This window comes from Thermobia domestica, chromosome 2 (assembly GCF_964235325.1).
Source record: "Thermobia domestica chromosome 2, izTheDome1.hap1.1, whole genome shotgun sequence".
In the NCBI taxonomy this organism is placed as follows: domain Eukaryota; kingdom Metazoa; phylum Arthropoda; class Insecta; order Zygentoma; family Lepismatidae; genus Thermobia; species Thermobia domestica.
The window spans coordinates 256,994,280-257,008,541 of NC_137455.1; the positions used below are offsets into that span (position 1 = coordinate 256,994,280).

Consider the following 14,262-nt stretch of genomic DNA (forward strand, 5'->3'; position numbering starts at 1 on the left):
CCTATGCCGAAATATGAATAGAAATGAATTGAGAACCATTGAAAAAGCTGAAATATACACTTATTTGTCTAAAATAATAATATATTCATGGATAAATGCGTAAAATATATAGAATATAATTAATAATCATGTAATCTTCATATAACATCTATCGAAACGCTCTGTTGTACTAAAATTACGCAAAATTCTCGATCTACGGTTTTCTACTATAAAATAAAAGTTTCTCTTAACATTCTAAATAAATTTTAAAATTTTTCTACCAACATACAAGGTGCTCAAAAGCATCGGGCCATGTTACGTTATGCTGGGCATAAGGTAACAAGGGCGAAAATAAAAAAGAATACAATTTCCCCGAAAAAGTCTGTAACAATTTTCTTTATATTTCATATACAAATATTGAATTAACAATTCTATACTGTAGTATAAGTCATTTTCCGAAAAAAATAAACTGTAGTGGTAGTTTATTCATAGCAGTGAGTACTTTTCGGAAAATTTTCTCAAAACTGACTGAGATAATTTCGTTTATCTTATGTAAACATCTTTCTCACCTCAATCATAGGTTGGTGGACAACATAAAAATTTTCAAACTTCTCTCTCCCTTGAGGGAGCTGTTTAATAATGTGTTTTATTTCATTAATAATCTGAAAATGGATAACTTCTTTGCTCTGAACAAATCTACGAGGGATGGTGGTTTTGATTGGAATATTTTCTGAAATATGACTCAGGCAATTCGTTCACATTTCATAAATAAATCTTTCATTAACACCCTGATAATAAGGCATAACTTATTTGACCTTAAAAATTAATGAAGCATATATTATTGTTGGTGGTGAGCTTTTTCGGACAACTTCGTCAGAAAAAGCTCAGCCGATTTTGTTCGTATTTCATAAATAAATATTTCATAATACTCTATAATTTTGAATATATTACTTCCTACGGAAATGTCCGCAATAAGTAGTTTACTATTCAGGGTGTTTATTTTTTTGTCAGTTTTCTCAAATATAATCTTGTTGATATTTGGCAAACAAATATTTTCTTAATAATGAAATGATTTTATAGGTAGAGACAAAATAACGGTCTGGGCGAGTCTTTTCACCTTCACTAATTTATTATAAGAATTCCTAAATACAATCCGTCTTATGCAGAGTCATTTTGACGTATGATTAGCGTCATACTAAAGGCATGAATACTGCAGGAAACACATGTTAGTCGAACTCTATAGTATCGCTCTAGTCACGCGTCAGAACGATTCTGCATAAGGCCCAATGTCTTTGATTTACAAAGAATAAATAGTGTCTTTTCATCTTATTGACCAAAATAAGGAGATCGGTGTTTTGCATGGTGCCCCTTTTCCCAGAGTAGTCTCAAAGGGACCTGCAAGGTTTTCGGTGAGTCATGAAGAAAACCCCCCTCAGCCCAAGGCAGCTTCACAAGGTTTTGGTTGTGGTGAGGATCCCTAGTCCAATACGACCTCGGGTTAAGGAAAGGTGTACCCCTAGTCCAATGCGACGTCGGAGTAGGTGTCGGTTAGTTGATCAGTTGGTCGACTGATGCCAGGTCTTTTTTTTTTTTAGTGCTAGCCAAAGGCTAGCTTCCTTTTAGAGGGCTATACCCTCTCTTAGGTGACAGAAGTGAAGGAATGGTTATCTATATAGGAGTAAGGCATAGGTGGGCTAAGGGTTTTTTATTAATTCATTTATTTTATTTTTATTTCAGAACGAGGACATTATGATCTTTTCGATCATAATCATATGGGAATGGTAGGAATATTTGAAAAACATAAGAACATAACAACAATAACATAATATAAATATAAGTGTACACAAAAGAAAAAAGGAAATGATAAAGCAAAATATAAGCACAAGAGTTTCAAGGAGATTGATGATATAAATAGATAAAGAATGGAGTTACAATACATATATATGGTTATTGAGAGGTGATCTTGGAATGGTAGACTGCCAAACGAGATTCAATGAACAATGAGAGTGAGAGATGGGGCGATGTGCGATACACGAGACAACACAGGGTACATTAGTAAAACAAATGCGTGTTATCTTCTGCCTAGGGGCTGCTCTAGGCTGATGAAGACATGGGGAGCCCTGTTAGAAACAAAATGTGTTACTGTGCAGTGAAGGATGGAAAGATGTGTGGTAGATGAGCATGAAGTTGGTAGTCTTCGGGCAGAAATAAATCCGGATGGTCAGGTGGCAGAGTATAGCAGTATAAGGTGAAAAGCAGACATAGTGGGGAATAAGCGTAGCGAGGGCGGACAGGATGGAGTTCATGATAGCGCATAGTATCCATGAGTAAAGGATATTGAGTACTATATCGCGCTGTGATGAATTTCTGCCTAAGAGATTCGATATGGTGGGTAATGCTTGGAAAGGTGATAAGGTCATAGAGTGCTCGGGTCGGACTGGGGAGTTGTATGCGGTGAGCGATTCGGAATGCATATCAGTAGTAATTGCGGGACTTGGCCGAAGTTTGGACTTTGACCCCGACCTTTATGACGTCATAGGTCAAAGGTCAATGACCTTGGCCCGGAGTCAATGACCTAGGGGTACTTAGGACCACCCCCTCTAAATTTTGGCAGGGGTACCTTGGCCCAACCCCTAAATTTTGGCAGGGGTACATAGGACCACCCCCCTTAAATTTTGGAAATTGCCAAATCTAAAAATTTGGTATGGTGGCCTAGGACCACAGTATGTACCTCTATCAGTATTGGGGGTCTATGTCGTTCCCTTTCATGGGTAAAAAATTGCCAAAAATTCCAATTTCGGGGGTTTTTGATCTAATTTATCCCCTTTGATGAGGTGTTATTACCCTATATGGTTATATGGGCGTATACAGGGGTCCATTACCTTTCATAAGACATGGGTACATTAATGCACCCCATGAAAAATTTGGGAGGGGTACCTTGGCCCACCACTTAAATTTTGGAAATTGACCAATTTAAACATTGGGTATTATAGTATAGGACCCTAATATGTATTATGATAAATTTGGGTGGTCCACCTCGTTCCCTTTTAGGGGTACAAAATTGCCAAAAATATAAACGTAAGCAATACGTTATACCACGTGTTTGGTTTTTGGTCGATTTTATCCTCTTTGATGAGGTGTTATTATCCTATATAGTTATATGGTCATGTATAGGGGTCCATTCCCTTTCATAAGATATGGGTATATTTGTGCACCCCTTTAAAAATTTGGGATGGGGTACCTTGGCCCACCCCCTTAAATTTTAGAAATTGCCCAATTTCAACATTTGGTATTATAGTACTGGACCCTAACATGTATTATGATAAATTTGGGTGGTCCACCTCGTTCCCTTTTAGGGGTACAAAATTGCCAAAATTTTAGTACAACCACGTGTTTGGTATTTGGTACATTTTATCCCCCTTTGATGAGGTCCTATTACCTTATATGGTTATATGGTCATGTATAGGGGTCCATTATCTATCATAAGACATGGGTACATTGGTGCACCTCGGGAGGGGTACCTTGGCCCACCCCTTAAATTTTGGAAAATGCTCAATTTAAACATTTGGTATTATAGTACAGGACCTCAATATGTATCATGATAAATTTGGATGGTCCACATCGTTCCCTTTTAGGGGTACAAAATTGCCAAAATATAAACGTTGTACCACGTGTTTGGTTTTTGGTTCATTTTATCCCCTTTGATGAGATTCTATGATTACAGGGGTTCATTTCTTATCATATTGTTGCACCCTTCTTAAATTTTGGCAATGGGGGGTCCACTGAAATTGTCCAATTTAAGCATAATACAGGACCTCAATATGTTTCGGTGGTCCTATTGTCAAAATTTTAAGTACAACCACGTGTTCGGTTACTGACTCAATTTATCCTATTTGATAAGGTATGGACGGGTATCCCCTTTCAATTTGGTAGGACCCTTCGGGTGTAGTACAGTCACGTGATCGATGATTTCGTTTTGATGCGCGACGAGGTCCCTGGTCAATGTTCTCTAGGAATTAGGTGGAAACTTTGCTCAGGGTTCTCGTCTTATATCGCACAGTTCTTTAGGAGAATCTGATAACGTTGTATGTGGAATGAACAATAAAACACATAGATAAGCATAAATTGTATTTTATTCAATTTTCTGGTTTCTTCTTTTTCTTTCTTATTGACAATGTTTGTATTTTGAGATGGATTTCTTCATTAGACCTCCTCCTCTTCTTGATTGCGATGATTTGTTTCCATGTTTTGCAGCATAGCACCCGTTTGCAAAGCTTCGTATTGTGAATTCTGTAAAAAGAACGAGGAAAAAGATGATTAGTGTAGAAATAGATGATGATAAAAACAAATACACTTTCAATGATAAATATGATAAAATTACCTGGAAGGTATATTGCAGCAGTCTACGATCATTAACCGTGGGTACTGTTGTGAACAAGTATTGAATTTCACGCAGAGATTTTCCTTGGGCTTTACAGCACAAATAAAAATAAGCATAAAAGCCACATACGGATGAACCAAGACTTTGCATTTGGCTATTATTATATTTATAGTACATACAATGAAGTTTTAAGAATTCAACATGTTGTGGTACATAAGGAGGAAGGCCATAGCTGTCAAAATATTCTCCAACACCGCGATTATCAATATAAATTGCAATCCAATGGCTTCCTAGTTTTGTGGATGGATCTGTATTTACAATGATTGCCAGAGGAAGAGAAATCCGTGAGGGCAACTCATCGCTTGCAAATACCCCGGTAAAATGATTTCTGAATAATGGACTACCGTTTAAAGCACTAGCTAATTGTAATGTATTCAACATCGTGAATGGAAATGATACATAACGTATACGTACCTTGTAATTTAAAAGCCCAGGATAATGTTGCGCTGGTGGTCGATCTCTAGGAGTGAGGAAAACTCCCCATACACAATACAGTTTGCAGGTGCTGCTAATTTCTCTTGGAAGTGAACTTCCAATCGGATGGCTCCATGTCGTTGTAAATTCCAATAGTGACAATCTCCAGCAGAAGAATCGGGAGTTAGGTCAAATACAAACAGTGTATATCCATTCTTGTAGTCGGCTCTTGAAATTGTATTTCCAGTATTGGTAAAATGTATGCCAGAACCTGAGAACAATGTGTGGTACGATGAAATGTAGAGATTTTCTTCAAAGTTGGGTTGCAATGGTTTTGAAGGTACAGCTTTTCCATCCACGTACAATGTAAAGAAATTAATGTTTAGATGTTGAAATTCGAATGGATTGGTGGTAATAGTTCCACTGGATGCTTCATTCGATGTAAATCCTACAATAATACGATTTGGCAATGTTCCCATAAACAGGTTATCAATAGTTTTGGATTGTATATCCTTCGGGATGGTAAATGATTTCATTTGAACCCTTGTCAGAGGATACTTTGCCGGTGTAGATTGTAAAATTTTATTGTGTGCCAATTTGACACTAGGGCTGATGCTGACTTTTTTCACCTGCAACGATGCATCTAGAATATTGATTTTTGCATTGACACCACTTTCACCGGCCATGAGACAAAAGTTTGGCTTTGCAGGAATAAGTTTCACACGTAATTCCACTCCATGAATTAAAAATTTATCTTGATTAAAAATGTCACAATGAAGATGTCCAATCATATCGAATTTCATACTTTGTTTTGTCAGTTCATAGCGTTGTTGAAATCCTTTGTTCTCACTTGTGGTTGCGTTCATATGACCAGCCGTATCTTGAAACCACATTGCTGTTTGTAAATGTGTATTTTTAGCTCCATCACTATAATTGAGCAGTTTTTCCAGGTACGAACGATATGGATGATTATGTGACGGAAATGAAATCAGTTTATTGTTCAAGTAGATTTGTACTTCACTAAACATAGCATTTAGAAAATCATTGACAGGTGCAATTGCTTTATCCGTATTGATGAAGGAGGAACCATCTGGTTTCACAATTTGTGCTTGGATGTATAATAAGGTTTGTGGCAAATCAATGTATTCATCACTGCTACCACTCACTACAAATTTTATTGGTGAATTTTCAGCTATTGAACTAATTGGTTTGTAGCCAATAATACGATTGCCCAGAACACTGGTTTGCGTGGGTAACGTTGAAAAAATGTCCAATTCACTTTTTACACATTCACAGGATTGATGATGTAAGAAAGCCATCGTTGAATTAATCAAAAATATCTGGTGACGATGCCAATGATCTCTTCTTCTTCTTATGTGATAATTTACGTCTTCTTGTAGGATTGATGATGTTGTTGATCGTTGCAAGGTCAACCTCAAACTGAGAGCAGTCATCCCATTTTCGTTTATGATATCCACTTCCTAGCATAGTTTTCAACTTATTTTGAGCTTTTTCTTGTAAATTTGATTTTGCCTCTTGCATCCGTTGATGAAACGATTCTTCCAGCGGTTGATTCGAGATCACCACATCATTAATCATATTGGCACCTGATTTTAATAATTCTTTTCCCACAGTTTTAGCGCCTTGCTTCACAAATGGTAACACTGAACGAAATAAGCCACCAAGGAAACTTCCAATGCCATGTCCTACTTGATAGGGCCTTCCCACATAGACGTTGCCGATACCGGATAAAGCTTGTTTTTGGTAGTATTGCAAATACGGATCAGTCATGACGACGACGACGGAAATGTAGTTTTGTACACACCGTTCCAAAGGTGAATGGCATCCAATGACCTGTGCTGTCCCTTATATCGATTTGTATTTGCTCAAAATTCATTTTTTCCACCGGAACATAATGTGCAGGATTAAATATTTGTACTGCATGACTTCCAAAAGTATGATTCACAGGATCCATGTTGACAATTCGTAGCAAGGGTACCATTGTATCTCCAACAATGACAGATTCAATAATGTCACAGTAGACGTACATTTGTGATGGTAAACCTAATCGTACATCCGGTGTATATTGTTCCTTTTCCATATCTTTTAAATCACTTTTTGGTTCAAATCCAAGCATTAAACTAACACTTGGTGAGATTTGTACAGAAGTATGGATTTCCTTATTGGGATGTCTTATGAGGCATATATTATTAGTTGCATCATGGGATATAAATAAATTGGTTTCTTTATGATGTATATTAATTGCATGAATAAGATCCCGTATATTGTTATAATAGCGTACAGGGATCGTTACAACCTTCCACGGTTCTTGATCATTACTACTTGATGATTTGTAATATATTTTATTGTTTTTACTGTTAATGTTCAGCAAAGAATGTGGATAATCAATCTCTACAATTGCCACATCCCATTTCTGGCGAAACTCTACACGTCATTGTAATTTCGTAATATATGAAGTCAATGTATTTTCTGGAAAATAATCCATGGAACTATTACTGGGAAGAGTAACGTAAAAATCTTGATCAGGTTCCATTCTTCTTCTTCAATGAAGTTGCAGGGATCCACGAATTGAATGAGGAAGGATATCCTTTCCACTGGACGAGATACTCCTTTCTGCGACCTTTTGTTCTTGTACGTAATATTTTATCGATGAGGAACGTCGAAGGGAGCGGTACTGGTTGTAATTCTTCTCTGTAGAAAACACCATCGATGAATTGATGATTTAAATCCTCTAGTCGATACACTCCCAGATAGCAGAAACAGCTTGCCACAAGCATGATATAAGCTTGTCGTGACAAGAATATAAGCTTGTCCCAAGCTTGTTACGACAAGTCTGTAAGCGTATATCAAGGCTGATTCAAGCGACGAAGTTGACAGGCGACAAGCATATTGTAGGCTTGTACTGCAAGATTGTTTCAAGCTTGTCAGTTCAAGCTTATTGCAAACTTGTTACATAAAGCATGCTATAGGCTGGTTACCTCAAGTTTATTTCAAACTTGGTACGTAATGCTTGCTACAGGCTTGTTACCTGAAGTCTATTTCAAACTTGGGACATAATGCTTGCTACAGGCTTGTTACCTCAAGTCTATTTCAAACTTGGCACATAATGCTTGCTACAGGCTTGTCGCCTCAAGCTTATTTCAAGCTGTTCACTTCAAGTTTAGCACATGCTTAATATGACTCGTTTATTGCAAGCTTCTCAGTAAAGCTTGATACAAATTTATTTCTGCACGTGAGAAAATGATTCATCTGCTTGGCGACATGTATAATGTTTGATGTGTAGGTTAGTATAATGTTCAATGTGTAAGTTACATAAATGATGGTGTGTATTCTTTTGCCATCTGAGGGTGTTTGGATATTGCCATCACTTTATTGGCATTCTTTTAAATATATATAGGGGAAACCATACCATACTTACTATTAATAGTAAACATAGTAGTAGGCTATGGTTTCTGCAATGTTTTTAAAAGAATGCCAATAAAGTGGTGGCAATATCCAAACACCCTCAGATGGCAAAAGAACACACACCATCATTTATGTAACTTACACACAGAACATTATACTAACCTTCACATCAAACATTATACATGACGCCAACCAGATGAATCATTTTCTCACGTGCAGAAATAAATCTGTATCAAGATTGACACTACTGGACCTCACTTCAAACCTTATACAAAATGAAATCAAGCTCATATAGACAACAATTCTGCAAAAATAAACGTAAAGGTGAGGACGAAAGAACTGTTAAACCTACATAAGCAATGTTCTGAAAAAGAATAGTTGTGTTCGGTCAAAAAGAAAGCAAAATATGTATACTTTCACAATCTGTATTATGCTTCTTTCCTTCGTCCATTATGCGTCTTTGCAGCACGAGGTTTATTTCTGTTGAGTAACATTATTGAGATATCATGTTAAATTATAAATCCATGTCTCACACAACATTGGTGTTGAATATATACCCCATACTCCAGTCTATTGAGATTAGTATCTTATCTCAATATAGAAAGCAACACTTTTCCTGAGTTCCTTGGTGAATATACTATGCGACCTGGCAGATCAGCATCCAATTAGTTTACCATTAACCACAGTTTGATGTTGAAGTTGAGCGTCCCGTTTCAGCACGAAGCTTTATATGAGACACTGGCCTGTAGAATCCGCAGTAATGCGTTCAGTGTTTGTAAGGTCTTCCACTGAGAATCAACCACGACCCTAGGCGCAGCAAAGACGTACACCACTAGACAAACGTCAAGGGCTAAGCAAACTTTTAAATTATCAGATTTCAGGAAAGAAATATAAATTAAATCCTAGAACCACTGCTACACAGGGTGCGAAATACTGAGGATGGCCATTCCAACACTTCAAAATTTTGGAAGAAAATTCATCCTCAATAATTTTCTGGCGAGATATGGTGACACTGACACTGTCAGAAGTATACAAACTATTTACAGTAAATCTGTGCAGTTAGTGGACAACCTAGTGGTTAAGCATTATCCCTAACCTTACATAGTTCAATAATTTTGGATGTTCAATATATGAAATCTTCATTTCAAAACTTTCCAGTGCATTTTTTTTACTTATTTATCTACTCTCTCTCCTCGATCATAACTGTTATTATTTCGCATCCTGCTGCTACATAATTGAAATAAATTATCCCTACATTCTACGCAATAACTGATATAAGGTTTCATGAAAACAATCAGCTTGTATTACAATGTTATTTATTGAACTTATTTACATTTTTTGTATTATTTCTAACTTATTTCGTTAATTGGGTTCCTCAACTTCAACGGTGTCACCTTCCACTACAGGTTTTGAATTTCTTCGTTCTCTGCAAAATAACGATCATAAATACGTACTGAAAAACATGTAATTGATTGCACAGTTAAAAGAAAACATTCATATTGCTTACCTTATAAATACGCTTTCATTAAAATACATTATTATTCTTTGAAGTAAGTGCCACACAAGGCAACAGAGTCTGGCACTCGTTTCTCAGATCTGGTGATCCATGGCTTGGCAGCACTCCAAATATGATCTCTATAGCATTACGGTAGAATTTTTATAGTGAATTAATATTCCCTAATCGAGCTTACCTATTCAGATGTTAGATTTGCAGTGTGACACTTCTTATTCAAAGTGTCGACTGTCAAATACAATATAATTCATCTTCCCATACTGAAAATTAATAAAGTAATTTTAAACACTACTATACATAAACATTACGCAAACACTATTTCGGTTCAGCGGAATCCCTTATATTCTACATTTTACGTTTTACAGCCTTATTCGATTAAATTTTGACGATCACTCATAAGAAACACTTGAAAGGAAAGAATCGCGTTTGTTACAATTACAACATACTCTCCCATAGTCTGATATTTAGTCGTCTCGGGATCGCACGGATATGTCTGGGTCATACAGGGTCAGGGATCTGACTACTTCGTGATCACGAGTCACGAAGTATGTGACCCGTTTCATCACTGGTACCACTGCATGGTATTTATTCACTTTACCTATTTCAATGTTCTAGTGCCAGTAAATTTTCAGTAGAAGTTTTTTCCTAGCTGAAAACGTGCATTGTTCTGTGAGAGCATCAATTGAGATAAATCCAGAAAATGTCATATTGACTCACTCGGTACTGTTGTATAAGTACGGCGTTACGAAAAACAAACGAAGTGATCACTGATATAAGAAATCACTGAGGGATGGAAGAACAAATATTTACTTATTTCTTTAATTTTCTCTCCATGCCTTGTATGAAATGCAATCTGATCTCACGATTCACAGGAAAGATAGGCCATAAGTGTGTGAACCTATATACCTTGTATTCTTCATGGAGCAACACAAATGATAGATGATGACCTACAAGGCGTTATCCTGCGTAATGTACAACAGAACGCATGGGAAAGTGTAGTTCGCAATTTACAGGAAAAGCGTAAGAATGTACTAAAATAGGTACCGTGTACACGGACAACTTCGTACCATTTTGCAACGAGTTTGGAACATACCTTAGAGGTTCAATTAAATATTTCTCTTTAAAAATATAAAAAAGTTACTGGTGACTAATACGTAAGGAGGTGTTGAGCAACAATTCTCTGGATTTATTTGTGACAGTAAAACAAACGGATTTCAATCCTGAGCCTTACAGCGGAGTAATACATCTTTGCAACGTTTCATTCTTTCAAAACACAAAAATCACTGATAGGAAGACATGCATATTGCCTTCATCATACATATCAAATGAAGAAGGGATGACTCATTACCGTAACTGTAACACTAAGTTTATTTGACCCATATTCATGGAACGTCGTGTCGGAATCATTAGCGTCGTTTCACAATTCATTATAGAGAAGTAATAAATACTCCTGCGACCTATCGACCTAGTTCTTTATATCCCATCTTTGAAAGCAGAAACATTTCTCAGTGTACATGGCACAAAGCAGGCAAATCACTTCATTTACTTCAATCCAGTCAAATTCTGAATGCATTTTAAGACCTATGTCTCCCTATTTATTTTCCTGGTAATTTGTTGTTGAGTGTTTACGCATACTCATACTTTGGCGTGCTCCATCCTATTGAAATCTTTTTATCTTTGGGGAAAAAACTACTCTTACTTTTTTTAAATTTATTTTTTATTACTGCCACTGCTGAATGAAGTCTTTATCTTGTGGATAAAACATTAACCTTTGTTTCTTGTTCAATTTTGGTGTTGACTACTTCTTTTTCATACTGAATGAAGTCTTATCTTCCGGGAAACTCGGGAATGTCTTTGTAAGAGAGAAATGTGCATTTACTACTATTTTGTCTTTTAACAAAATTTTCTAACTGCTGAAGTCTTTATCTTCTAGGAAAAAAACTGTTTCTTGATTAGTTTTAATGTTATTTTACTTCTTTTCTATCTCCTGAATGAAACCTTATCTTTTGAGAAGGAAAAAAAACTACAATACCATTCTGTATCTTAATTAATTATAGTGCTTTATTGCTTGTTTCTATACTAAACGAAATAATCTTATCGTCTGAAAGATTCTGCAATTACATATTTCTCTATTACAATGGCATTGCAGAGTTTTCCAGAATGTAAGATGATTTCATTTAGTATAGAAAAGAAGTAATTAACTCTAATCAATCAAGAAAGAGGGTGGTATTGTAGTTTTTCTCTCAAGAGATGAGTTCGTTCAGTAGATAGAAAAGATGTAAAATAACACTAAAATTAGTCAAGAAAAAAGAGGTTAGTTGCTTTCTGTTTTTCATGCAGCAGGTAGGAAATGTTTTTAGAAGGCAAGCATAACAGAAAGTGTCTATCTCTCTATTACTGTGACATCGCAGTTTTTAAAAAATGAAATTTCCTTCAGTATAGAAAAGAAGTATTCAACACCAAAATTAATCAAGGAATAAACGTTAGTCTTAAAACAAAATTCATCAGCAGATAGGAGTAATCAAAAAATAAAATTAAACTAACAGAGGTACTTTCTTCCAGAAGACAAGAAAATAAAAATGTAAACAGTAATGAATCTCGATTTTAGTTAAAATTTCCACCCTCCGAGGAAAGTAACAGGCAAGTTGCTAAATTATAAGGGATAATAAAATAATAAGTACATACAAGGTAAATATTTTATCTCATTTCACTAAGTTGCAGATCCCTAGCTTATTTAGTGATGGTAAGAATTTTCCGATCTCTCTCGTGATTGTAAGGAAAATAGGAAAACTATACTTACCTACGCAGTAGTCTAGGCTTCGCCTGCTGCAGCCAAAGACCCAATACTTCCTTCACCGTTTCTTCTGTTGCGTCGGTATACATCTTACGAACAGCAGCTGAAAAGAAAGATAGAATTTCAAGCAAATACTAGCGATTTTTATTCTTTAAAAAAAGTCATTTGAAATAAATTTCCCTATTAAATAGCTTTACGGAATTATGGTATGGTTTGTAAACGTGGATACCTAGAGCTGAAACTAATTCCTATATTATTTTTCAAGTCACCTAAGCTAGGCCCCTATTTTGTGATTTTTATGTAAGGGTACTATAGAAAGTTATCTTTCACCACACTTTTGGTATATTATATAATGGAAAAGTTACATTTTTCTATACAAGTGTAACAAGACTTTCTTCCGGTGCCCTTATTGGTGATATGGTTTCGAGTCAACGTTTCAAGTCACCTTAAATAACACTACAAAAAACGTTTTGGCTAACTTCGTTGTCGCGAAAAATTGAAAGACGAAGACGACAGAAAGACGGAAGTTTGACTATTCGCCGTCTTGAAAGCCTGCAACTTTTCTCTTTTTATACTGGAATTATGGTAACTTCGAAAGCTATATTCTTCTAGTGTTTTATCTGCGTTCTAGTGTTGGACAAAGAGCTCTGAAATTTTGCACCTTTAAAATATCGACAGGGGACACAGTTTGGCATACTATGTAATACTACCAGACTAACAGTGTTGCCAACCCAACAAAGTTATATTCTTTCAAAGTTACATTCGTTTGGTAGACAGTATCAAATTTACAGGTATACACGAAAAGTCTGGTGCAAAATTATACTTCACATAGTGATTCCTACACTGTACTTCAATTTAAATTCGTTGACACTATTGACTTCATTTAGCCCTGGAATCATTCCTACCTTGGAATTTTATTTGGTTTTAGGTTTTCCGTACACCTTACAAATTGTTTTTGAATGCTTTTTCAAGCAAAGATTTGTTTAAATGTGTACTTTGCCAGTAAAGCTTTGTTTACAACATAGATTGTTGGATTAGTTATTGAATTTCCTATATATTCTACACAGATTTTATATTCACCCAGTAAGGGTGAACACATTTACATATACTACTTGACAGTAAAAGCATCCTAAAATACTCGAAGCATACTTTATTCATGAAGAATTACTTCTGATTGCTTGGGACATACTAATATGAGAACACACGTCCAGTACGAGAGAAGTAAGACTTAGTAATTAGCAAACTGGAATTTTGTATGGTTACTAGCATAAATAAATAAATGAAGTTAAATATTTCAGTACAACTTTTCAAACCAACTTACTGTGGATCTTTTTGCACATTTGGGTGGACCCAAAGGTGTGCTTTTTTGCTTCATGATCCTTGGTTTCCTGCCAGAGTAGGAGAATTCCATTGCGAGCTTGTCGCACAAAGTTCTTCTTATTGCATTGTGAGCGAAACCTTTTAAATCCTTACCACCAATTGACAGTAATACTTTTACCTGAAAAAAGGAAATTATTTAGATCTAATGCATGCTGAAATCGAAAAGAAAAACAATATATATAAGGGTCCGTATTGTTATGTTTTTCTACCAGTGTAAAAAAAAAACGAAGAATGAATGAAACTAGATTAATTTTTAAATACCGTTATGTGAAGTGTGAAAAAAAGGGCGTGGAGTTCTGAGTTTCATGGAAGGCC

At 35.8% G+C, this 14,262-nt stretch overlaps 1 protein-coding gene and 1 long non-coding RNA gene across 2 annotated transcripts in view; both read right to left on the reverse strand.

Moving 5' to 3' along the window:
- The window catches only part of Pal1 (Peptidyl-alpha-hydroxyglycine-alpha-amidating lyase 1), a 560,006-nt gene that overhangs the window by 101,186 nt on the left and 444,558 nt on the right, over positions 1–14,262 (reverse strand). The window lies entirely within an intron of this gene.
- Positions 9,560–14,123, reverse strand: LOC145679809 (uncharacterized). Its single transcript, XR_014130564.1, has 3 exons — positions 13,889–14,123; positions 12,574–12,670; positions 9,560–9,686 (listed from the first exon to the last, which is right to left on the reverse strand). It is a non-coding gene; the product is annotated as an uncharacterized LOC145679809 (long non-coding RNA).